We start from the raw sequence: 27,884 nt of genomic DNA, 5'->3' as shown, positions 1-27,884 counted from the left end.
GAAGGATGTTAGGTTTTGGCCATTTAGTGATGTTGGCTATTGGTTTTTCATAGATGGCTTTTATCAGGTTGAGATAGAGACTGTCTATTCCAATTTTTTGTAGTTTTTTTTATCATGAATTTCTGTTGGATTTTGTTGAATGCTTTTTATGCATCTATTGAGCCTATCATATGGTTTGTCCTTGGCTCTGTTCATAGAGTGTTTTACATTTATTGGTTTGCACATGTTGAACCATCCCTGTATCCCTGGGATTCATCTCTCTTGGTCAGGGTGTATGATCTATTTGATGATCTTCTGCATTTTGTATGCCAGTATCTTATTGAGGATTTTTGCATCTATGTTCATTAATGAGGTTGGGCTATAGTTCTTTTTTTTTTTGGTTGCATCAATCTCTGCTTTTGGAATCAAGGTGATGCATTCTTCCAGTAATTAATTTGGGAGTATGCTTTCCTTTCAATTTCATTGAAGAGTTTAAACTGTAGTGTCAATAGTTCTTCTCTTAATGTCTTGTAGAATTCAGTAGTGAAGGCATCATGACCTGGGCTTTTCTTGTTGATAATTTTTAAATTATGTATTCAATTTCATTGTGTGCTATTGGGTTGTTTAGAATATTTAGATCTTTTTCATTCATCTTTGGTAATTCATATGTGTCTAGAAATCTGTCAATTTCTTCTGTGTTTTCCATCTTATTGGTGTATAGGTTCTCAAAGCATGTGTTGATGATCCTCTGGATTTCTGCTCTGTCAATTGTAATTTCACTCTTCATTCCTAATTGCTTGGATTTGAGTCTTTTCTTTTCTTTTTTGATAAGGTTGGCAAAAGGTTTGTGAATTTTATTTATTCTTTTGAAGGACCAACTCTTTGCTACATTGACTTTTTGTATGGATCTCTTAGTCTCCATTGCATTGATTTCTGGTCTGATCTGTATAATTTCCTCCTTTGTATGAGCTTTGGCTTTGTCCTGCTCTTCTTTTCTTGAAGCTTGAGGTTCAGCATCAGGTTTTTGTATATGAGCTCTCTCTGTTTTCCTAATATGGGCATTCATTGCTATGAATTTCCCTTGTAAGACTGCTTTCACTGTGTCCCATAAATTCCAATATGTTGTATTGACATCACTTATTTGTAGAAACTGTCTGATTTCTTCTTTAATTCCTCTGTGAACCATTGATCATTCAGAAGCATATGTTTATAAAGTTCTTGTGTTTTTCTTGGTGTTGATGTCCAATTTCATTGCACCATTATCTGATAATAGCAGGGGATAACTTTAATTCCTTTCCATTTACTTAAACATTTACTTAAGCAAGTATGTGGTATATTTTGCACAAGGACCTGTGTGCAGCTGAAAAGAATGTGTATTCTGATATTGTGTATTGAAACACTCTGTAAACATCTGTCAAGTCCATTTGTTGAGGGGTTTGATTGAGTTCCAGTATTTCACTGTTTATTTTTGTCTAATTGTTCTATTGATTTGTGACAGTGGGTATTGAGGTCCCCTTTCCTGTAGTATCAATGCTTATTGATTTTTCATGTCTGTTCATATTTGTTTTATATAGTTGGGTGGACTAGTATTTGGTGCATATATATTCATTATTGTCATGTCTTCCTCTTGGATTTTTCCCTTACAAGGATGCAGTGTCTTTCTTTGTCTCTCTTAATTAGTATTGGTTTAAAATCCATTTGATCTGCAAAGAGGATAGCTACTCCTGCTTTTTTCCAATTCCTGTCACATGGGTCATTATTTTTCACCCTTTAACTTTCAGTCTATGAGTTTCTTTTTTAATTAAGTGTGTTTCTTGTATGCAGGATATTGTTGGATCTTGCTTCTTGACCCATTCTGCCAGTCCATTTCTTTAATTGGTGAATTGAGACCTTTAACATTGGTGGTTATAACTGACATGTATTGACTTATCATATTCATGACATTTTCCTTTTGTTGGATTCTTCCACTTTGCATTTAATTTCATGTCTTGTCTGATGAGTTCATTCTGTTGGGCTTCATTGGTTGTGACCTTCACTCTCTTTTCCTAGGATATTGTTCAAAATTTTTCTGCATGTTAGTTTGGTAATCATGAAGTTCCTCAGGTGCTCTTTGTCATAAAACTGTCTTATTTCCCCATCAAGATTGAAAGATAGTTTTGCAGGTTACTTAGATCTGGGGTGGAGGTTGTGTTTTTTAGGGCTTGAAATACTTCACTCCAGGATCTTCTTGACTTGAGAGTTTGTGTTGAGAAGTTTGTTGTGATTCTGATGGGCTTGCCTTTGTATATGATTTGTTACTTTTCTCTACCTGTTTGTAGTATTTTGTTCTTCTGTTGGGTTTCTGGAATGTTAACTATTATATGCCCAGGTGTGGATTATTTGATCATGGCTAGTTGGAGTCCTATATGCCTCACTTCTCTGTATGTCAAGTTCTTTTCCCCTGCTTGGGTAGTTTTCTGCCATTACTTCTGTAAACAGGTTTTTTTTAATGTCATTTGCACACTCTACTCTTTCTTATTTGACTTCTTCCAGGGTTATGTTATTATTTGCATCATCTAGCAGCTGCTGGATTGTTTTCTCATTTTCCTTTGGTATTTTTAAGACTATTTCTTTTCCTTGTCACTGATCACAATCCTATGTTCTATATGTGATAGTCTGTCCTCACATTGGGTGTTTCTGCTGTGTAAACTTTCAATGGAGTTTTTAGTCTCCTGGATATCTTTTTTCATCTGTTTTAAAGATTCCATTTGTTTCCTATGTTGGGATTCCATCATGTTCCTGAGCTCCTCTATTTTTTTATCTGTATCTTCTCTAGAGTTATTCAGCATGTCTTTCCTTGAGTACACCATCTCTGTTATTATCTGATAAATTATTTCTGATTACTTTTTTTCCACACACTCTGATTGGCAGTTGAGGGATGAGAGGTTCTTGAGTTTCAGATTATGCCATCTTGTTGACACTTGTGGCTGCTTTACATGATCTGGAAGTCTTGTTTTGAGACTTGCTTATGTGTGTTCTCATTTCTAGTTTTTGTTGTTGTTGATGATGTTTTTTGGTTTAACTCTTAGGTTGCTGCTTGCAAATTGCTTATTGCAAGTATCTTTATGGCAAGTATTCAGAACCCTCAGGGAATGGCTACTTCTTGGATTGTCTTCCAGGTTTAGTTGGCCTCTCTGTTTTAAGCCTGTAATGACCCTTAGGCAATCTCAGTCTTGGTATACCAGGAAGCACAACTGACTAGGATAATTACATCACCATGGCCAAAGTAATACAATCAACATCAATGATCACATCAATCTACTCCTCTTCTTCTACCTTATCCATCTTCTAGTGAGTTAGTTTTCTATTTTCATGACATAATACCTAAGAAAAACAACTTACAGAGGAAAAGATTCATGTTGGCTTGTCATCAGAGATTCAAAAGATTCATGTTGGCTTGTCCATTGTCACTTGGTCCTATTTTCTCTGGCACTGTAGTGAAGCAGAACAACATGGTGAGGAGCACAGGGTGGAGCAAAGCAGCTCAGTTCATAGTGGCAAAGAAGTAAAGAGGGAGAGAGAAAGGGAAAGACAGGGATCCTAATACTCCCTTCAAAGACAAATCCACAATGAACTACAGTAGTACCACAGTTCAGATCCTTAATTTGTGATATGATTTTGGAAAATATGTCCACGTATTTTTGGGAAAGATGGTCATGATCATGTTTGTCTTCCAATGCAGAGTACAAAAACAAAACAAAATTTTTCCAAATGCTTCTGTTTGTGAACCACGTTGTTTACAAACAAAAGGGTTCATGAACTGAGGTGCCACTGTACTTACTACAACCTTCCACATCCTCAGGCACCCACATCCTCAAGGACCCATTACCTCCCAATAGCATGTCAGCTGGGGACCAAGCTTCAACACATGAGTCTTTAGGGGCCATTTAAGATCCAAACCATATTACCTATTATCTTAGTTATATAGACCCCATCAGCAATCTTTCAATATAAATATTGTCTTTTTTTACCACTTGCTTTAGATTATTTAATGGGCCTTTTAATCCTCTTTGGCATTTTCAGGTTTGTAAATAGCTGTCTCTATGGCTTTATCTGGAGTGATTAAAGGTACCATTTCCTATATTGTGCATAGCATGCCAGAGTGATCTTTAAAAATAGAAGTCTGTTCAATAATTCCTCCACTCAAAAATCCACTATCACTAAGATGAAAGTGCATAGAATCCCTAGTGACCTAAATCAGTCTACTTGAGATGCTCCTGCTTGCCTGTATGAAACATCTACTTCTCTTCCACAAAACATGTTTACATGTCATTACCATAGGCCATAAGTCCATGCACAATGTTATTTGTGCAATGTTAAAGTGGAGTCTAATGTTTAAGACAGAAGAAGGACAAACAGAAGAAAGACAAAAGAAAGAACATAGAGTATACTAATCACAAAGGTCAGGACATTAACAAAATAAACACTAATCAGCTAGCTCTCCAAAGAGTAACATTCCTGCTATATGACAACACAAATACTTTCTAACACTCCTCTCAAGTAAAAGTCCTCTGCAATGCCCTCAATAATTTTCTTTCTCTCTGTCCAACAATGGGTTTCACAAGGCTCTTTCCAGTTTACATTTTGTAGCAGCTGAGGCCTCTACACCAATAGTAAGCAGAAATGTCACTCATTCCTGAGAGGTAGAAATGAACAGATTCAATCCAGGAATAAAGCACAGATCAGATATGAATTCATGAGCATTGTAAGCTCCATGGTAGGGGCTCCTTCCATGGTAGGGATGAGAAAGTTCTCATTCCACTCATTACTTCTTTAAGCTAAAGACAGCCTTTCAAAAATAGTTGCTTTGTGGCCAGTTGTTCTCATCATCCTGAACTGTTTTAATAAATTGTGATTTGGGCTGTGTATTGATCACTTTCTTGTTACTGGCACACAATACTGGACACCTATAAACTTAAGGAAGGAGAAGTTTATTTTTGCTCACATTTTCAGTTCATGGTCAATCTGCTGCAAGGCACAAAGGGCATGGTGGGAGGGTCTGCCATAGAGGAAAGCTCCTCACACCATGGCCACTGGAGAGAGGAAGGAGGAGCCAAGGAGGGAAATGAACCCTTCCAGGACACACCTCCAATCACTGGCCTCAAATCCAGCTCTGCCTCTTAAAAACAAGCCAGCTGTAGTGTCTCATAATCCAACTACCTTCCACAAGCCCCACTTCTGAGCTCATGAGCTTTTGGGAGGACATTCCAAGTCCAAACCACAACAGGCTATAAAAGCAATGCCTTGTAACTTGTTAAAGATAGTCTTTATTTCTGGGCTGGAATATTGAAGGTCAACCACTGGGCAAGTTTTGAACTTGCAAAGCTGCAGATACCTGCAGAGGACTACCTGGACAGCCAACCCACCCACCTCTCACATTCTCAACCCACCTCTCCCCGAACCACATGCCTGGAAATTTATGTATACTGCACCTTTAACCTTGAGGATATGTTTGACATCATTGGCAAATTTTTATGTGCAGTTGGATGTGTTCCCTGTCTTCAGCTTTAAGTGAAGGTGCTCAGGATTTGCACAGTCTTGAAAACTGTGCCTCTTCACATCATTGATAGATAAAGAAACTCTGTTTCATATATGAGGCAATACCCATGGAGAATGATGAATAGAGGAGATTGAGTCCAGAAAAAAGTAACACCATGAACAAAGAGCCCAGGGAAAGGGAAATTAATATCATGCAAAACAAGATAATCCCAAAGATATGAAACTATCAACACACAAAAATATCATTCTATTTTGGTTACCTCACTCATGGGAACCTAACTGCTCAGAGAATAGAGTAACAATGGGATAATTAATTTAATGAGCATTCATTAGAATGTAATTTCTGAGGCTGTGAAAATAGTAAGTACACCTCCATCATCCACTCAGCTAGCTCTACTGCATCAGGAAAGGGTGAGTTCCACTGTGCATTGCAGAGGACTTATGCCTGATGCCACATCCCTGTCAATCTTGGTGCTGAGTTGAACCAAAATCACTGAAAGAACAGGGATCATCAGGAATTCCTGATGTGGGCAGCAGGTATGGAGGCAGGCAGAGCTCTCAAAAGATGATAAATAAGAGCAATGCAATGAGTCCATCCAAAGAATTCTAAGCAGTTAGTTTCTGCATCCCTCTTGGTTTCTCTTCCTCTCAACTTCTTCTCAGATTGCTTTCTTTTGCTTCTAGAAGCCAATTCTGAAGCTCTCTACCTTCCTAACGGACATTGACCTTCCTTTAGCATTAGCATCTCTTAAGCGTTTCTTATCCAAGATCTTGTCATTTTTCCTAAGCCATTACAAGTGCCTTCATTCTCCTCCATCCAAAGTGTCAAACATCTACTACTCTTATACATTTATTTTATGAATATTTAATATGCTACACCTTTTCTACAGCAGTGCATTGGTCTACACTTTGTCATGCAGGCTTTGTAAATCAAAGTTATTAACCTCTATCATCAAATATATTATTCTTGCATTCTGATGTTCTCCAACAAATGTTTTCATTGATAGTTTTTTAGTATATAACTCCTATTACTGATTTTTATTTTTCTACTTTCTACACAAAAGTTTTTTTCAGGAAATAGTGGTACTTTCAAAGAATACGTTGCCAAGTTCAAGTATATACTATTTATTTCTTATTTTCCTTATACTATTTCTTTATGTTTCCTTCAGAGAACTGATATACTGTCTTGTTCTATATCTAATGTTTCAAAATTATTTGCATTATAGAGATTAGTATAACATCATTTTTCTAAATATTTAACTAAACATTAAACACTTATTCATAGCTTTACAAGTCCCCTGTAAAATACCAGGAAGCAAAGATATAAGTTAATATGATTTTTAAAATTTCATATTTAATGTGATAGCAAGGCTCATATTACTTTACAAAACTCTAGATTATCCGCTTTCAAAGAAAAAAATAGGAATTCCAAACCTCACTATACATTTTAACAAGAATCTGAAATTTTGCAACAATTAAATAAAACCTAAAAAAAGTGTCATAAATTTATACTATTAGAAATTGATAGTAAATGAAATTTATAAAGAAACAGAGAAGTAAAACAAGGCACTTCATCAATACAGAAAATTAAAACTTTTATTAATATAGTAGCAATAGCTGAAATATACTATGGAGGAGTATCATTCTTCATGACATTAAATATAAATTGTCTTTAAAAATTGCTAACAAGCAAGTAATATAATCTATAAGTTTAAAAAAAAACTTCAAGAAAGGATACTCAAAGTAGGATTGAGATATCTAGAGGAAAATATCTCTTACTGGAAAGAGAATGTGAGCATAGTAAAGAGGTCAAATTTTCCTAATTGATTTATAATTTTAATGAACTCTAATAAAATTCTAATAGTATTTTTCATTCAACATAGCTAGAGATCCTAAAATTTATCCAAAGAACAGATTGGGGCCAGTAATAAAATAATGATAGTGTTTAAATAATACCAGGTGAATTTCAGACTCATCTTTTAATTATATTATGAAGATAAATAATTAAAAACATGAAAAAAGGCCAGAAAGTTTGTTGCTATTGACATAGAGAATCATTTATCATCATTTATTAACAAGAATATGAAAAAGGAAATATAGTATCTGAATTCGGAAAAACTGGCAGTGGCCATTTACTGATTACCTAGGAGAAGAAAACATAAAATTAAAATTAACCCAAATATATACATCATAAATAAAATTTAACAAGAAAGTAAATATCTGAAATGGGAAGTATAAAGAGCCATTTCCATATGGTGGTAATTTTTGTCCTGTTAGGATCATATGGTAAAAAATGTAACTTTCCATTTTACATTTAGAAACTTTAGGGTATGTTACTTAACAACTCCAGGTTGTCTCACCTTAGGTTGGGAATGTGGTAATTAAAACGAAATGGAAAAGGGAGTTACTAATAAGAGAGGTTGTTAACATTATCTATAGAAGGACCATCCAAAGAACAAAGAATGAGGCAGGTAAAAACTGCAAAAAGCCAGCATAGTGAAACAAAGACCTTTCCAATGACTGATGAATCTGCCTAGAATTAGGAACTTCTCATTCCCAAATGCATTAGTCAAAACATACCAGAGCAACCACCAGGGATGCTACAAAAGAAAAGATTGCTTAGATATGTAGACAAACACTGGAGCCTGTTTCCCAAATGTGTGTGTGTGTGTGTGTGTGTGTGTGTGTGTGTGTGTGCACCAGAATCCCAAGAGAGATTGTTTAGACCCAGAGTGTGGGAGAGGGTTGGTCAGGAGAGCCTAAAAATGCACATTTCTACCAAGTTCCATAAATATGCTCATATTGCTGTTCCAGAGAACACCATTAGAGAACCACTGACCTAAAGCTGACTTTTTCAGGTAGCAATGGTAACTACAACTTGTCAGCAAAGACATCCAATGAGCCAACATCAGCCAAAATGAATAATTTATTGAGTTCTGTGAATTTGAATAATAGCTATTATGGGTCATCCTGGGGGATCCCTTTAAAGTGAATTTTGTTTTTCTTTTTGCCTCCTCATGGGTAAATCTGGCAGCTGCATGGAAACAGGAAATGAAACAGGAGTCACAAACTTCCTCCTCCTGGGATTCACAGATGACCCTGGCCTGCAGTCCCTCCTCTTTGGGCTTCTCCTGCCCATGTACCTGGTCACCATTACAGGGAACCTGCTCATCATCCTGGCCATCATCTCAGACTCTCACCTCCACACCCCCATGTACTTCTTCCTCTCCAAACTGTCCTTTGCTGACATCAGTTTCACCTCCACCACTGTTCCAAAGACACTGGTGAACATCCAGACTCAGAGCAAAGTGATTACCTTTGCAAGTTGCATCACACAAATGTTTTTCTTCATTGTGTTTGGCTGCCTGGATAATTCACTACTGACAGCGATGGCCTATGACCGCTTCGTGGCCATCTGTCCCCCACTGTACTACGTGGTCTTCATGACCCCACGGTTCTGTGGGCTGATGGCTCTGGGGTCCTGGGTGATCAGTCTCATGGGATCCCTGTCTGAGACCCTGACTGTTTTGAGGTTGTCCTTTTGCACTAATACCACAATCCCCCACTTCTTTTGTGATCTTCCTGAAGTCCTGAAGCTCCCATATTCTGACACCCTCATTAAAAACATAGTGGTGTATTCTGTGACCACCGTCCTAGCTGTTTTTCCTCTCACTGGATTCTTTTCTCTTATTCTCAGATTTTCTCCTCCATCCTGAGAATCTCATCAGCAGGGGGCAAATACAAAGCCTTTTCCACCTGTGCATCTCACCTCTTGGTGGTCTCCTTGTTCTATGGCACAGGCCTTGGGGCCTACCTCAGCTCTGTAGCCACACCATCCTCTAAGATGAGTCTGATCCCCTCAGTGGTGTACACCATGGTCACCCCCATACTGAATCCCTTCATCTACAGTCTGAGGAACAGGGACATGCAGGGTGCTCTTGGGAGACTCCTCAATAAAATGGGCATGAAGAACTGGTTTCAGGGAAGACAATTTTTCTAGAAGTGAAGGAGGACGATTTAGGGATGATTCAAAGGAGCACACAACCTAGGTACTTCACAAGAGCAGTTCGTAGTAGGGGTCACACTCCTATGTGAATCTAATGCCACTGATCTCACAGGAGGCAGAGCTCAAGTGCTATTGTGAATGATGGGGAGTGGCTGGAAATACAGAGGAAGCTTCACTCACTGGCCCACCACTCACCTCCTGCTTTGTGGCCCAGTTCCTAACAGCCCACAGACTGGTACCGTCTATTGTCCAGGGACTACAGATCCCTACTTTATACAAGGCTTATTTATCTCACAGTTTTGGAGGCTAAAATATCCAGGTATTATGGCTAAGGTTCTAGTGAGGATACTTCAGACTTCATCACATCGTGGAGGATGGCATTGTAGTAGGAGCACTTTGAGAAGAGGGAGATCACACAAAGAGACAGGAAAACATAGATAGACCAGGGAGGTACCAGGCTTATTCTTTATAACCACAAAGGTCTCACGAGAACTACATCAATTCCTTCTCAGGGCAGCAACCCCACCCCTAGACTCTCATTCTGAAAGGTTCTACCAGTTTCCAGCATTATCACACTGAAGACCAATTTCCCTACACATGAACCTTGTATCAACAAACTTCAGCCATCTCCAGTTCATGGCATGTGATGTGTATTATTTTTCCTATTTACACATAAGGAAGCAATCATGGTACCTGGGTAACTAGCTTGAGTCATAGGTGTGGTGACAAAGCTCCAACTCAGGGATGTATAAATCAAGTTATTCTCTTGAATAATTTGGCATAGTGTAGTGGAACCTAGAATCTAACCTTATGATAATAATAGTTAAACTTTGGGGAAAAAAAGGAAACCTCTAATCTAAATTTCCACTTCTGGAATTCCAAGGCTCAACCAAGAAATGTTCTTTCTAAAATGTCTTTGTGCAGTTCATGATGCTATTTTAATTTTACTTACTTTGATAATTAAGATAGACACATTTATATGTTTTGTGTGTATGTTTGTTCCTGCTTTATTGAAGTATAATTAACAAATAAAAGTTGCACATATTCCAGGTTAGAGTGCAGTGACTTGTTATCATACACACATTCTACTAGATTTACTTGCTTTTATTTTTCTCAAGTTTTGGTTCAGCTCCTTTGATTGCTTCTCATATTAGATATTTTTATTCTAATTGATTTTAAACAATTTTATATGCCTATATTTGTATGCTTTATTATAAATATATTCTAAATATGTTCTCTAGATTTGAATTTATGATTTATTTTCTTTTTTACCTAACCATGTTCAACTTATTTGAATCCACAATTATGTTTTCACTTTTATTCCTTTCTTGTCTTATTGAACTAGTGTTCAGGGGCTTTATATCTTCTTCTTCTAGAAATCTACTACAACTGAAGATCTTTGGTCCAACTTCATCTCACTATCACAATATTAACACAGGAATTTACCTTGACTTTTCTTCCAATTGCTAACTGATTGTGCATAAATTTCAACATAATTTTTCTCTATTGATTTTTTTCATAGAAGGCCATCTTCTGAAGCACAGATGTGCAGGAGGGGGAAGCAGAAGAGACCCGCAACTGGGAGTGAATTCTGAGGGGGGCGGTGTGGCAGGCTCCTGGGTCTTGTTCCTTGGGTCCCCGCAGGGGTGCTCCTGGAGCCAGGCCAGGCCGGTCCTGCAAGGCCTAGGTGGGCTTCCAGCCGTGAGCCCTGGCCCCTAGGTGCTCCGTGGAGCCATAGTAGAGCGCGCATGGTGGCCTGGGAGTGGGACAGCCCGCACAGGAGGCGGGGAGGTGGCCGTGGTGGGAAGAAAGTTCCCAGGGTGGGGAAGCAGGCGGTGCGAGTCTGGGGCGCTGCTCCCGGCCGGCTGTGCTGTGCCCATGGCTGAGGAGGAGGCGGAGGCTGAGGGGGTTGGGAGACCACTTGGGAGGTGCAGGGAGCCCGCGCAGGCCCCCTGTCTGTCCCTGCACAGAGTCAGGGCTGCCGGCTGGGCTCCCGGGGGCTGCTTGGTAGTGCAGGTGAGCTCCACCAAGCCCAACAATGAAATGAAAATCCAACCTACAATATGTATGTGTCTAGTTTTATTCTACTGTCTTTCAGATGCAGGTTTGCTCTGTTTGTACTTTCTTTTGCAGTGCAGAAACTTTTTAATAAGATGAAGTCTTAGTTTACTGTTTCAGGCTTGATATTTAGCTCTTTAATCCACAGTAATGGCAGCAGTTCCTCTCTAAATGTCTTGTAAAATTCAGCAGTGAAGCCATCAGGGCCCAGGCTTTTCTTAGTTCATAAGTTTTAATTATGTTTTCAATTTCATTAGCTGATATTGGGTTGTTCAGAATTTTACATCTTCTTTGTTCAACTTGAATTATTTGCAGATGACATGATACTCTATAGACATGGCATGTAACAGCACTCAATGCTTCAAAATCTCTCTCAGGCCCATACATTTCTGTCTTCGATGCCACTGTCATAGTTCAGATCTAAATCTTCTTTCCCCTGCACCATGACAGTTGGCTATTTACTGTGCACTTCCATCCAGTGTTGAGCCATGTTATTATTTAATCACAAACAACCAAAATCTCTCATGCTCTCAAAGCTGGAGATTTTGGATGGTGATTGGGTCATGAAGATGTTATAGCTGACTTGCTATTAGAAGACAGTGCCTAGGTAGAGGCAGGCCAGTGTGGGCCTAACTTGGAAGGGCCTATCTCCCTTCCCAGCTCCAAAAGTCTTCTAGACTGAATAACCAAATTCAGTCAAGTAGCTGGTTACAAGGTCAACACACAAAAATCAATAGCTTTCCTCTACACCAATGACAGACTCACTGAGAGAGAAATAGGGCAAATAATTCCTTTCACAATAGCATCCAAAAAACTGAAATACCTAGGAATCAACCTAATGAAAGAAATCTAAGACCTCTTCTCTGAAAACTATGGCACTCTGAAAAGAGAGATTGAAGATGATATCAGAAAATGGACAGACATCACCTGCTCCTGGGTAGGAAGGATTACTATAGTGAAAATGGCCATACTTCCAAAACTGCTATATAGATTTAATGCAATTCCAATTGAGATCCCAGCAGCATACTTCATGGACCTTGAGAAAACAAACCAAAAATTCATTTGGAACAAGAAGAGACCCAGAATAGCAAAACCAATTCTACGTAACAGAGACATGACAGGGGGTATCACAATCCTCACCCTGCAACTGTACTGCAAAGCTGCTGTGATAAAAACAGCATGGTACTGGCAAAGAAACAGACCCGTGGACCAGTGGAACAGATTAGAAGATGCAGAAACAACGCCAGACACACTCAGCCATCTCATCTTTGACAAAGGAGCCAAAAACACTCACTGGAGGAAAGACAGCCTCTTTAATAAGTGGTGCTGGATAAATTGGGTTTCAACTTGCGAAAGATTAAAACTAGACCTATATCTCTAGCCATGCACTAAAATAAAATCAAAATGGATTAAAGATCTAAATATTAAAATAGAAACTCTGAACCAGTTAAAACAGAGGTTAGGTAGAACTCTTGAAGACATCGGTGTAGGAAAAGATTTTATGAACAAAACCTCTGTTGCCCATGAACTAGCACAAACAATCAACAAGTGGAATCTCTTCTTATTAAAAGGCTTCTGCACAGCAAGAGAAAACACCAACAGTGTGAAGAGACAACCCACAATGTGGGAAAAAATCTTCGCCTGTTCTTCCTCAGACAAAGATCTACTATCTCAAATGTATAAAGAACTTAAAAAGATCAGATCTCCCATATTTAAAGAACCAATCTGAAAATGGGCATCTGAAATGAACAGACATTTCTCAGACAAAGAAGGAGAAATAGCAAATAAATACAAGAAAAAATGTTCAGCATCACTGATCATTTGAGAAATGCAAATGAAAACAATGCTGAGATTCCACCTCACTCCAGAAAGAATGGCTGCTACCATGAAATCAACCAATAACAAATGCTGATGGGGCTGGGGGAAAGAGGAACACTGCTCCACTGCTGGTGGGAGTGTAGACTGGTGCAACCACTGTGGAAATCAGTATGGAGATACCTAAAGAACTAGGAGTAGAAGTCCCATTTGACACCACTAATCCACTGCTTGGGATCTTCCCCCAAAGAATTAAAAGAATCATACCACGGTGATATATGTGCACCCATGTTCATAGCAGCACAGTTTGTAATAGCTGAAATTTGGAAACATGGAAATACCCATCAACTGGAGACTGGATAAAGAAATTGTGGGGTTTTCTTTTTTTATAAAATGGAGTACTACTCAGCCATAAAAATGAGAAATTAGAGACATTTATGGCTAAGTGGATGCACATTGAGGTGATACTCAAATGTGAAATAAATAGGACATACATGTATAAATACCAAATTGTTTCTCTGGTGTGAGAAACTGAAAGTGTAAATAAGGACTAAATGTATAATAGGTAATGTGAAATAGGAAGAAAAGGGGCAAAGAGGAAGGAAGCGGGAGGGGTAAGGGAAAGGATGGAAGGGAATGGGATTAATATGAGAAAATAGAAAAATAAGAACAAAATCTTTGTAAATAGGGAGGAATGTAGGGGTTGAAGGGAGGGCTGGGTAAGGGTGAAAAATAAGAACCAAGAGAGACGATGTAAAGGTGCAAATTTCCAATGATGAATGTCATTATATTGTATATGTAAAATGTACCAATAATTTGAATGAATAATTGTTAATGCAAAATAGGAAGAAAACGTCCAAAGAGGTAAACCTAAGAGAGATGGTGATGAAAATGAAAGAAATGATTAACAATTCTAGAATAGATAGAGTTAAAAAACATAGAGGAGCTGATGAAAATGATGGAATCCTTGAATACACAACATAGGACAGAATTGGAAAACATAAATTGCATCAAAGCTGATATCCAAGAAATTAAAAATTTGATTGAAAGTTTTCAGAGCAGAATAAATGAGTGTAAGGACAGTTTTTCAGAGAGAGAAGACAAAATGCTGGTTTGCAAAAATGAAAAGAAAGATTTCTTAAAAATAGCCAGGGACCATGAGAAGTCAATCCAACAGCTACTAGAAGATGGAAAAAAGAATAACAAGATTTATGAGAATCAATGAAGGAGTAGGGGATAGCACAGAAGACATAAATAAATTTTTCACAGAAGTAATTGCTGAAAACTTCCCAAACAGGGAAAAAGTATTTGACATGAAGATAGGTGAGGCATATAGAACACCAACTAGCAAACAGGCAGGTCTGACCATGCCTTACTGAGGTCCCCAGTTGCGTGGAACACACTGAATAATCCCACTGCAGAAAGGCAGGCACCTGGTTCCACACTACAAAGACGCAGAGGACACCAGACCACCAGACCAAGGTATTGAGTCCCGCTGCTCCTGGCCCAGAGGTAGGGGCTTCTGAGCAGCCGTCCCACTGATCCTGGTCCAGAGGAACGGGCTTCCCAGTCACCATCCCTCCCTCTGCTCCCAGCCAAGAGGAAAGGGCTTTTGGGCCATCTTCTGTCCCACTGCTCCTGGTCTAGGGGAAGGCACTTCCAGGCCACCATGCCTCCCACACCTTGCAGCCCAGAGGTAGGGGCTTCTGAGCCAATATCCCAATGCTCCCAGTCCAGAGGAAGGGGCTACCTGACCACCATCCCTCCTGCTACTCCCAGCCCACAGGAAAGGGCTTTCAGTTCACAATCCCTACTGCTGCTCCCGGCCCCTGTCCCACCTCTCCCAGCTCAGAGGAGGTAATCCGTGCAGGCACTAACAGCCCCCCACCCCAGTCAAAATGAGAAAATACATAAATAAGTCTCAAAACCAGACTTCCAGATCACCTACAGCAACCCCAAAGGGAAATGAGATGCAACACTCTGATACTCAACCACCTGGACCCACTTAACTGGCAACAAAAGGGGATCTGGAAAAAATGAAATCAGAAATAATTTCTCAGATAACAGGAGAAATTGTGCCCCTAGTGCAAGACATGATTAATAAATCTAGAGAGGAGCTGAGGAATATGATGGAATCCCAACATAAGAAACAAATGGAATCCATAAAACAGATGCAAATAGATTTCCAGGACTTGAAAAACTCCATTGAAAGTCTACACAGCAGAATGAGCCAATGTGAGGACAGAATTTCAGATATAGAAGATAAGATTGCAATTAGTGACCAGGAAAAGAAAAATTGCTTCAAAATTATAAGGGAACATGAGAAATCAAACCAGTAGCTGCTAGATGATGCAAAGAAGAATAGCATAAGACTGATTGGGCTCAATGAAGAAACAGGAGAGCGTGAAGATGACATAAAAATATGTTCACAGAAATAATGACAGAAAATTTCCCAAGGAGGGAAAAGAGCTTGACATACAGAAAAGTGAGGCACATAGGACTCCAAATAGCCTTGATCAAAACAAATCTACAAATAGGCATATAATTGTTAAGATTCCAGAAACACCACAGAAGAACAAAGTTCTACAAGCAATCAGAGAAAAGAAACAAATCACATACAAAGGAAAACCCATCAGAATCACAGCAGACTTGTCAACACAAACCATCAAGGCAAGAAGAGCTTGGAGTGACATATTCCAATCCCTAAAACAAAACAGCCTCCAACCCAGATTGATGTACCCTGCAAAACTATCTTTCAAAATGGATGGAGAAATAAGATACTTTCATGACAAAGAGCACCTTAGCAACTTCATGAATACCAAACCAGCACTCCAAAGAATTTTACACAATATCCTAGGAACAGATATTGAGGATCACAACCCCAGGAAGCAAAGCAGAATGAACCCATCTGGCATGACAAGAAATTAAATGGAAAGGGGGAGAACCCAATAAAAAGAAAAAGTCATGGCAATGACAAGTCAATATGTTTCAGTTATAGCCATCAATGTTAATGGTCTCAATTCACCAATCAAAAGAAATAGACTGCAGAATGGGTCAAGAAGCAAAATCCAACAATTTGCTGCATACAAGAAACACACTTCATTCAAAAGGAAAATCATAGACTGAAAGTTAAAGGGTGGAAAACAATACTCCATGTGACAGGAACCCGACAAAAAGCAGGAGTAGCTATCCTCTTGGCAGATCAAGTAGATTTCAAGCCAACACTGATTAAGAGAGACAAAGAAGGACACTATATCCTTGTAAAGGGAAGAATCCAAGAGGAGGAGATGACAATCATAAATATCTATGCACCAAACACTAGTGAACACAACTATATAAAACAAACACTGACAGACATGAAAAGTCATATACGCACTAATACAATTGTCCTGGGGGACCTCAACACCCCACTGTCACAAAGAGATAGATCAACTAGACTAAAAATAAGTAATGAAATATTAGAACTCAATCAAACTCTTGAACAAATGAACTTAACAGATGTTTGCAGAGTCTTCCACCCCACAAAATCAGAATACACATTTTTCTCAGCTGCACATGGGTCATTCTCCAAAATAGACCACATACACACCCACAGAACATGTTTAAGTAAGTGCAAAGGAATTGACGTTATCCCCATGTATTATCAGACCATAGTGCGATGAAATTGGAGATCCATAGCAAAAGAAACTCAAAAAATTTCATAAACACGCGGAAATTGATCAGCACACTTCTGAATGACCAATGGGTCACAGAGAACATTAAGGAAGAAATCAGACAGTTCCTTCAATTAAATGACAATGACAGTACAACATATTGCAATCTATGGGACACAATGAAAGCAGTCTTAATGAGGGAAATTCATAGCAGTGAATATGCATATTAGCAAAGCAGAATGAGTCCAACTAAATGACCTGATGCTGAACCTCAAGCTTCTAGAAAAAAAAGAGCAGGACAATCCCAAAGCTCGTACAAGGGAAGAAATTATAAAGATCAGAGGAGAAATCAATGCAATGGAGCCTAAGAGAATGATCCAAAAATCAATGAAGCCAAGAATTGTTTCTTCCAAAGAATCAACAAAATTGACAAAACTTCAGCCAAATTTGTCAGAAAAAGGAAAGAAAAGGCCTAAATCCATGCAATTAGGAATGAAAAGGGTGAAATTACAACAGGCCCAGCAGAAATACAGAGGATCATCAATACCTACTTCCAGAACCCACACACCAATAAGATGGACAACACAGAAGAAATGGACAGATTCCTAGATACATATGAATTACCAAAGTTGAACGAAGACCTAAAAATTCTGAACAACCCAGAATCAACCAATGAAATTGAAAATGTAATTAAAAACTTATCAACTAAGAAAAGCCCAGGCCCTGATGGCTTCACTGCTGAATTCTACAAGACATTTAGAGAGGAAATACTGCCACTACTGTTTAAACTCTTCAATGAAATTGAAAGGGAAGCAATACTCCCAAATTCATTCCTGGAACCAAGCATCACTTTGATTCCCAAAGCAGAGGAAGACCCAACTGAAAAAGAGAACTATAGGCCAATCTCACTAATGTACATAGATGCAAAAATCCTTAATAAGATACTGGCAAACAGAATGCAGAAGATCATCAAGAAGATCATACACCCTGATCAAGTGGGATTCATCCCAGGGATGCAGGGATGGTTCAATATACAAAAATCAATCAATGTAATGCACTATATCAATAGAGCCAAGGATAAAAACCATATGATTATCTCCATAGATGCAGAAAAAGCATTTGACAAAATCCAACATGCATTTATGATAAAAACCCTACAAAAATTGGAATAGATGGTCTCTATCTCAAACTGATAGAAGCCATCTATGAAAAACCAGCAACCAATATCATATTAAATGGTCAAAAACTGAAATCCTTCACACTCAAATCAGGAACAAGACAAGAATGTCCACTATCACCACTCTTGTTCAATATAGTTCTGGAAACATTAGCCATGGCAATTAGACAAGAGAAAGAAATAAAAGGAATAAAGATAGGTAATGAAGAAGTCAAATTGTCATTATTTGCAGATGACATGGTACTCTATATAGAAGACCCCAAGAACTCCACCAAAAGTCTTCTAGACTTAATAACCAAATTCAGTCAAGTAGCTGGTTACAAGGTCAACACACAAATCAATAGCTTTCCTCTACACCAATGACAGACTCACTGAGAGAGAAATAGGGCAAATAATTCCTTTCACAATAGCATCCAAAAAACTGAAATACCTAGGAATCATCCTAACGAAAAAAATCAAAGACCTCTTCTCTGAAAACTATGGCACTCTGAAAAGAGAGATTGAAGATATCAGAAAATGGACAGGCATCACCTGCTCCTGGGTAGGAAGGATTAATGTAGTGAAAATGGCCATACTTCCAAATCTGCTATATAGATTTAATGCAATTCCAATTGAGATCCCAGCAGCATACTTCATGGACCTTGAGAAAACAATGCAAAAATTCATTTGGAACATGAAGAGACCCAGAACAGCAAAAGCATTTCTAGGTAACAGAGACATGGCAGGGGGTATCACAATCCCCAACCTGCAACTCTACTACAAAGCTACTGTGATAAAAACAGCATGGTACTGACAAAGAAAAAGACTTGAGGACCAGTGGAACAGATTAGAAGATGCAGAAACAATGCCAGATGCACTCAGCCATGTCATCTTCCATAAAGGAGCCAAACACCCTCACTGGAGGAAAGATAGCCTGTTTAATAAATGGTGCTGGAAAAATTGGGCTTGAACTTGCCAAAGATTAAAACTAGATCTGTATCTCTCACCATGCACTAAACTAAAATCAAAATGGATTAAAGATCTAAATATTAAAGTTGAAATTCTGAACCAGTTGGAACAGAGGTTAGGTAGAACCCTTGAAGACTTTGGTGTAGGAAAAGATTTTATGAAAAAAACCTCAATTGCCTGTGAACTATCACAAACAATCAACAAGTGGGATCTCTTCTTATTAAAAGCCTTCTACACAGCAAGAGAAAGTACCAGCAGTGTGAAGAGACAACCCACAATGTGGGAAATAATGTTCACCTGCTCTTCCTCAGATAAAGGTCTGCTATCTCAAATCTATAAAGAACTTAAAAAGATCAGATCTCCCAAATTTAAATAACCAATCCGAAAATGGGCATCTAAAATGAACAGACATTTCTCAGAAAAAGAAATAGAAATAGCAAATAAATACATGAAAAAATGTTCAACATCACTGGTCATTTGAGAGATGCAAATGAAAACAATGCTGAGATTCCACTTCACTCCAGAAAGAATGGCTGCTACCATGAAATCAACCAATAACAAATGCTGATGGGGCTGGGGGAAAGAGGAACACTGCTCCACTGCTGGTGGGAGTGTAGACTGGTGCAACCACTGTGGAAATCAGTATGGAAATACCTCAAAGAACTAGGACTTGAAGTCCCATTTGATCCTGCTATTCCACTGCTGAGGATCTTCCCCAAAGAGTTAAAAGGATCATACTACAGTGATATATGTGCACCCGTGTTCATAGCAGCACAGTTTGTAATAGCTAAAACTTGGAAACAGCCCAAATGCCCATAAACTGGAGACTGGAGAAAGAAAATGTATTTTTATTTTATAAAATGGAGTACTACTCAGCCATAAAAAATGAGAAATTAGAAACATTTATAGCTAAGTGGATGCACATTGAGGTGATACTCTTAAGTGAAATAAATAGGACACACATGCATAAATACTGAATAGTTTCTCTGGTGTGAGAAACTGAAAGTGTAAATAAAGACTAAATGTATAATAGGTAATGTGAAATAGGAAGAAAAGAGGCCAAGGGGAAGGAAGTGGGAGGGCTAGGGTAAAGGATAGAAAGGAATGGGATTAATATGAGAAAATGGAAAAATAGGAACAAAATCTTTGTAAATAGGGAGGAATGGAGGGGTTGAATGGAGGGCCGCCAATTGGGAAAAAGTAAGAACCAAGATGCATTATGTAAAGGTACAATTTCCAGTGAGAAATGTAATTGTATTGTATATCTACAATATACCAATAAAAAATTTATTAAAAAAAAATTCAGGTCAAAAAAAAAAAAACCCTCCAACTATATGTAACCCAAAATATCTACACCGAAGCATATTTTAGTAAAGATTCCAGAAGCCCAACAGAACAATACCTTACAAGCAGTTAGAGAAAAGAAACAAATCACATACAAAAGAAACTCCGTTAGAATTACAGCAGACTTCTCAACACAAATACTCAACTCAAGGAGAACGTGGAGTGACAACTGACAGGGGTTAACATCCAGCATATATAAAGAATACAAACAGCTGAATAGTAAACAAGAAAGTTGTAAATGGGATAAAGATCTGAATAAACATTTCCAAAAGAAGAGATAGGTGGACAATAGATATATTAAAAATGCCCAAATCTTATGTGCAAGTCAAAGCCACAGTGAAAATCTAGGCATGGTAGTATATTTCTATAGACCAAGCTATTTGGGCATCTGAGGCAAGAATATTGCTTAAACCCATGAGTTTGAGGTCAAATTAACATATTTAGATTGTTTGAAATAAAGAAAAAAATGGGTTCCTGGGGACTTAGTTCAATGGTAGCACATTTGTCTAGCATATGTGGAGGCCCTTGGGTTGATTTCCAGCACTAGAAAAAGTAACATGAAAAGAACAGAAGAAGATGTCATATTATCTCCCTGAGAACAGGGTAGAAATATGTCAATTTCTTCAGTTTTCCATCTCATTGACATATAGGTATTCAAAGGAGGTATTGATGAACGTCTGGATTTCAACTGGCTCTGTTGTAATTTCATCCCTTTCATTACTAATGGCATGGATATGGGTCTTTTTTCTTTTTTTCATAAGGTTGGCTAAGGGTTTGTCACTTTTGTTTATTCTTTCAAAGAAACAACTTTTTGCTTCATCAATATTTTTTCCATCAAACCTTTTTTTTTTACAAATAGAACAGGCCAACAGAGATTTAAACTGACAAGTGCAATAAGTTACAATGAAATATAGTCAAATCTAGATCCCACATCTTCTTGATTTCATCCCAGCAAACACAATTTGCGGTCCATAACATTTAGGTTTTGACATTTTTAGATGGCTATTTAAAAATCCAGGACATCACAGAGACATAAATATTCAATTTCTTTCATAGTGTTTACCACACAATCATCATCATTAATGACTTCAAATATTTACTCAGGGATTATTTTGAGTATGAAATATTGTGCTAAAAAGATGAAATCTTGGTGTGAGAAGTGAAATTTCAAATAATTATTGAGTAACTAAAAGAAAAATAAAACCCATAGAGAGAAGAGACTGGGCAAACACAAATGGGGAAATTGGACAAAATAGGCAATACACCCTGACCAAGTCAGATTTATGCCAGGGATTCCAGGATGATTCAACATGCATAAATCAGTAAATGTAATATATTATATTAACAGAGTCAAGGACAAAAACCATATTATCATACAAGGTCAACACATTAAAAATCAATAGCTTTTCCATATACAAAAACAGACTTACTGAGAGAGAAATGGGCAATCAATTCCTTTCACAGCAGCATCAAAATGATTCAAATACCTATGAATCATCTAGCAAAAGAAATCAAAGACCTCTTCTCTGAAAACTATAGCACTCTGAAAAGAGAGATTGAAGATGATATGAGAAAATGGAGACATCCCTTGCTCCTGGATAGGAAGAATCAACATAGTGAAAATGGCCATAATTCCAAAACTGAGGTTTAGATTCAAGGCAGTCCCAATTGAAATCTCAGCAGCATACGTCACAGACCTGGAGAAAACATTCCAAAAATTCATTTGGAACAGAAAGATACCTTGAATAGCAAAAGCAATACTACACAATGAAGACAAGGTAGGGGGTATCACAATCCCCAATTTGAAACTATACTACAAAGCAATTGTGTTAAAAACAGAATGGTACTGGAAAAGAAATGAACCTGAGGACCAGTGGAACAGATTAGAAGATGCAGAAACAACTCCAGACATAGCCACCTCATCTTCTACAAAGGAGCAAAACATCCTCATTCGAGGAAAGATAGCCTCTTCAATAAATGGTGCTGGAGAAATTGAGTTTCAACTTGCCAAAAATTAAAACTAAACCTATATCTCTCACCATGCACTAAACTACAATCAAAATGGTTTAGAGATCTAAATATTAAAACAAACACTAAACTGGATGGAAGAGAGTTTAGGAAGAACTCTTGAAGACACTGGCGCATGAAAAGATTTTATGAACAAAAACTCAGTTGCCCATGAACTGGCACAAACAATGAACAAGTGGGATCTCTTCTTAATAAAAGCTTCTGCACAGCAAGAGAAACCACCAATGGTGTGAAGAGACAACCCACAATGTGGGAAAAAAAATTCACCAGCTGTCCCTTAGACAAAGGTCTACTATCTTGAATCTATAAACAACTTTAAAAAATCAGACCTCCCGAATTTAAAGCCCAATCCAAAAATGGGCATCTGAAATTAACAGACATTTTGCAGACAATGAAGTAGAAATAGCAAATAAACATATGAAAACATGTTCAACATCACTGGCCATTCAAGAGAAGCAAATGAAAACAACATTGAGATTCCACCTGACCCCAGAAAGAATGGATGCCATCATGAAATCAACAAACAACTAATGCTGGCTGGGCTGTGTGGAAAGAGGAACCCTAATCCACTGCTGCTGTGAGTGTAGACTGGTGCATCACTGTGAAATCAGTATGGAGATAACTCAAAAAGCTAGGACTGGAAGTCCCATTTCACCCAGCTATTTCCATGCTGGGTATCTTCCCCAAAGAATTAAAAGAATCATACCACAGAGATGTATGTGTACCCATATTCATAGCAGCACAATTCCTAATAGCTAAAACTTGGAAACAATCTAATTGCCCAACAACTGGAGTCTGTAAATAGAAAATGTAGGGTATTTTTTTTTATAAAATGGAGTATTACTCAGCCATAAAAATGAGAATCTAGAGACATGTATAGCTAAATGGATGCACATTGAGGTGATACTCTTAAATGAAATAAATAGGACACACATGTGAAAATACCAAATAGCTTCTCTAGTGTTAGAAACTGAAAGTGTAAATAAGGATTAAAAGGTATAATAGATAATGTGAAATAGGAAGAAAATGTGCCATTGGGAAGGGTAAATGGGAGCGGCAGGGGAAAAGAAAGAAGATAATGTAATTAATATGAGAAAAAGAAAAAATGGGAAGATGATTTGCTGTGCATCACTCTCATTGAAGGCAACAGGTAAGCAAAGTCCTTTAGTTAAAGATCTGGACCTGCTGGCAGGCGTTTTATCACAATTTAATTCAGGGTAGTTTGTGTAGAGAATGTATGAATAAGGCAATGACAAACTGGTCCCCCAAAAGCCTCTCGGATGACCATCACCTTCTTGACACATGTTTTTCACACTTTCAACAATATCTGTCATTCTGCCAGACATCTGTTTCTCTTCACAGCAGTGGTGAACATTTTCCTCCTGAAGAGAAATCTGCCTGTTCTCAAACATGTCTCCTCTCACAAAATATTCTGAAATTCATTTGAATATTTTGGGTGAACACAGGGATTTTTATTCATTTTATACGTTTTCTAGAACTTTTCTAACAAAGTACTACGGACTTGTTGGCTTAATAATAAGACATTTGTTTCCTGCAATTCTGGAGTCTAGAATTTGAAAGATCAGAGTGTGGCTTGAAAGCACCTTCCTAAGTACTGTCCTTAGCTCCTAGCTGGCTGTCTTCTTTCTGTGTCTTCTGCAGCCTTTCCTCTCTTGATTTCCATATCCTAATTTCCTGTTAATGTAAGGACCCCCAACATACTGGATTAGGGTGCAATTTTGAGCTCACGCTCCAAATTATTTATCTTTGATCTTATTTTCCTTCCTTTTCTACATAATCAAGTCTCTTAGTAGTAGTTTCAGCACAAGAACCTTTCTGTGTAATTTGCATTCATCAAACTAGTGATGTTCTTTCTTTTGTTTGACTCAACTGCCTCACCTCATAACTTCCTTCCCAGAGGTGAAAAATGTCATGTGCTATTGCTCATGTGCATGCACACACATACGCATCATCACACACACACACACACACACACACACACTGCAAAGCTCAATATGTGAGTCCCACCTGCTCACACTTGTCTGTTTTTCTGTTCCTTTCTCCTCATTAAAATGCTCCCATGAAGTTTTTCTTTCCAAATTTCTTGAGATCTGTTTGAATGAACAAAATATCTATATTTAAGAAATGTGATGAGGTGGTTAGAGAAATATAAATTATAAAGGGGTTGTCACATTACAGCTAAGCGACACATCCACCAGGCAATTTCCATTAAGCAAATGTGGATGTCCAGGCTTCTCTTCTTGTTGAATATTTTTCCTAATCACAAATTTTGGGAATTAAATGTGTGAGTCTAATATGTCACAAAATGATCATAGCTGGCCCCTCTCTTCCTCAGGAGATGAAGATCATTGCTCTTGAGGGACACAACTGTTAAAAAGCCTGATTTATCTAAGTCTGTATTATCTTGTAAATCTCTATCATTTGAACAACAAAAAGTAGTTTTATTGCCATCAGTTTTAATAAGGGCCCCTGAATTTCCTCATTCTTTAATTTAGCTATCTGTTTTGTGTTTATTAATTCTATTAATGACCTGGTCTTATGTAATTAAAGGAAGAACTTCCCAGAGGATTAGACAGAATAAGTCATCCACATTGTTACTCAGCTGCTCTTGCAGTTAAATACTAATGCAGATAGGTTTCATTCATTTCCAATGAAGTCTTACAAGCTTCCAATACATAGGCAACATTTTCTAGTCCTTGTTCACAGCCACCTGATGTATATCCTCCACTGATTCCAATTAGCTTAATGAGTGGAAGAAGACATAAATGTTAATGGAACATTTGGGGTTATACACAAGAAGAAAGTATTAAAATAATACAGAAAGGGAAAATCATGACATTCAGTGTCTAATTCAGGGCTAATGTTGCCTGATTGAAAGACATTAACAAAGAGTTTTTCAGAAAATCAACTCATCAGTAAAACCATCAGATAACTGAATAATTCTTTCTTAACCATTAACTGCATACTTTGTGTTCAAGAATGTTCTCACAGGTACACAGAGCACATAGTATGAATTGCTTCATCTGTATTTTGACAAGGCCTCCAAGTGATTCTAAGACATCTAAATATGGAGACAATGGCTCAAAAGATGTATGTGATAAGTTGAGCCTTACATTTTTGTTTGAGCATGAAATAATTCTAAGAAACATCAATGTTATATTGTGTCCTACAGTCTCGGCAAATGACAGAAAATGTGAAAAATTATTAGTACTCAAGAAAGATTTTAGAAGTTACAAGATGTGTGAGTCAAGAGGAATAGGAGAATATAAGCAAAGATTTGAATATTCATGTAGCTTTATATGAATGAGAAAATTTTTCTTTGTGTTTAAATTTGCTTTTCAAGCTTTAAAAGTATAAATTTCCCTTGGAGTTTTTGCAAAAACAGAGTGCTGGTCCTTGTCCTCACACTTGCTCCAAAACAAGTCCAGAGCAGGTACAAAATTTTTTTATATCTACCATGTTTTCAGACATTGTCCCTTTTGCTTGTATAGAAAGGTTGTTTTATTTTGTTTTCACCTTTCTTTTCCATCAGATTTGTCAGGAAAAATACAAGCTGTAAATCAAACAGTTGTTTCAGAATTTTTTCTCCTGGGACTGACAGATTATCCAGAACTGCTGCTCCTCACCTTCTGCCTATTCCTGTCCATGTACCTGGTCACTGTGCTTGGGAATCTGCTCATCATCCTGGCCGTCAGCTCTGACTCTCACCTCCACACCCCCATGTACTTCTTCCTCTCTGTCCTGTCCTTTAGTGACATCTGTTTAATCACATGCACCATCCTAAAGATGCTGGTGAACATCCGAGCACAGGACCAGAGCATATCCTACACAGGCTGCCTCTCCTAGGTCTGTTTTCTCTTAGTTTTTATCAGTTTAGAAAGTTGTCTCCTTGCAGTGATGGCTTATGAGTGCTATGTGGCCATTTGTCACCCTCTGAGGTACACAGTCATCATGAATCCTCTATTCTGGGTCCTGCTGGTTTTGTTCACCCTGTGTATTAGCATTGTGCATGCCCTGTTCCACATTCTGATGGCACTTCGGCTCTCCATCTGCACAGACCTGGAGATCCCACACTTCTTCTGTGAACTTGCTCAGGTCATCAAGCTCGCTTGTTCTGATACCTTCATCAATAACATGCTAGTGTATTTGGTGCGTGGCCTATTTGCTGGTGTTCCTTTCTCTGGAGTGACTATCTCTTGTATTCACATTGTATTGTCTGTCTTGAGGATGTCATCAAGAGGAAAGTATAAAGCCTTTTCCACCTGTGGGTCTCATCTCTCTGTTGTTTCATTGTTCTATGGGACAGGTTTGGGGGTGTACATCAGCTCTCTATTTGCAGATTCACTGAGGAAGACTGCAGTGGGTTCTGTGATGTATTCTGTGGCCACTCAGATGCTGAACCCCTTCATCTATGCTCTGAGGAACACGGACATGATGGAAGTCTTGAGGAGACTCAATGTATGTTATCCTCTGTCCTCCAACTCATGACTGGCTCAGGTTCACAAACAACTTGATTATGGTCACATGCCTCCATGATGGGCTGAATTCATTTTTGAAATTCTTTTTTTTTTTTCAGGAGCCAAAACAGTTTAGTTTTTCTTTTCTGATGCTAATCTTCTCTTATTTACACAGCCATACACCAAGCCAATCTTTTAGCCCATTATTTCTTGCTTGGAGGCTTTTCTGAAACTTTCAGCTGTTCTAGGCCACTGTCATGGGTCTAAACAACTCAACACTTAAGTTCTCCCATCATTCTCAAGTAAGAAGTTTTTCTCTGCGCTTTGCAAACAATGTCCTCCAAAGATATTGCATCTTTATGACCTGGAATAAATAAGTATTTTCTGGCTTATGAGGGTAAAAACCTGAGCACTTTGACCTCTGTCCAATCAACACAATATTCTTCATGTCTTTTTTTGGTACCCCAAAAATATTATTGTATATTTATGCCTACTCTTTTTTTTTTTTTTTTTTTTTTGGTACTTGGGATCAAACTCAGGTCCTTGAGCTTGCACAGCAGGCGGTGAAACCACTGAACTAAATCCTTGGCCCTATGCCTACTCTTCTTATGGATGTTACATGGAAAAATTGGTTTTTGTATGCTTTTATATGTTTTAGCTGTTAAACATGTCTTACATTTTGTGAGTTGTAAGATTAATTGGGTAAAGAAGTTAATGGAAAACATTCTGATACTTTCTTTTCTCTCTCTCATTTTAAGACCAACAATGTCTTCTTAAAAGGTGATTTTCAATAATACATTTCAAAATTATAGGTCAATAAAATTTATACAGAAAGATTTAATATACTATAAATTGTTAAT

The 27,884-nt window shown here is 38.0% G+C and overlaps 2 pseudogenes; both read left to right on the top strand.

Moving 5' to 3' along the window:
- Window positions 1–8,403: 8,403 nt before the first annotated feature.
- LOC110347491 (olfactory receptor 7C2-like) lies at window positions 8,404–9,517 on the top strand (annotated as a pseudogene).
- A 1,884-nt stretch (window positions 9,518–11,401) lies between these two features.
- On the top strand, window positions 11,402–27,055 carry LOC106008759 (olfactory receptor 7G1-like; annotated as a pseudogene).
- The last annotated feature ends 829 nt before the right edge of the window (window positions 27,056–27,884 follow it).

This window comes from Heterocephalus glaber, unplaced genomic scaffold (assembly GCF_053883595.1).
Source record: "Heterocephalus glaber isolate CG9 unplaced genomic scaffold, H.glaber_assembly_v1.0 deba00001845, whole genome shotgun sequence".
Classification (NCBI taxonomy): domain Eukaryota; kingdom Metazoa; phylum Chordata; class Mammalia; order Rodentia; family Bathyergidae; genus Heterocephalus; species Heterocephalus glaber.
The sequence above is the reverse complement of the archived record's forward strand: the minus strand, read 5'-3'. Positions and strand labels throughout refer to the sequence as shown.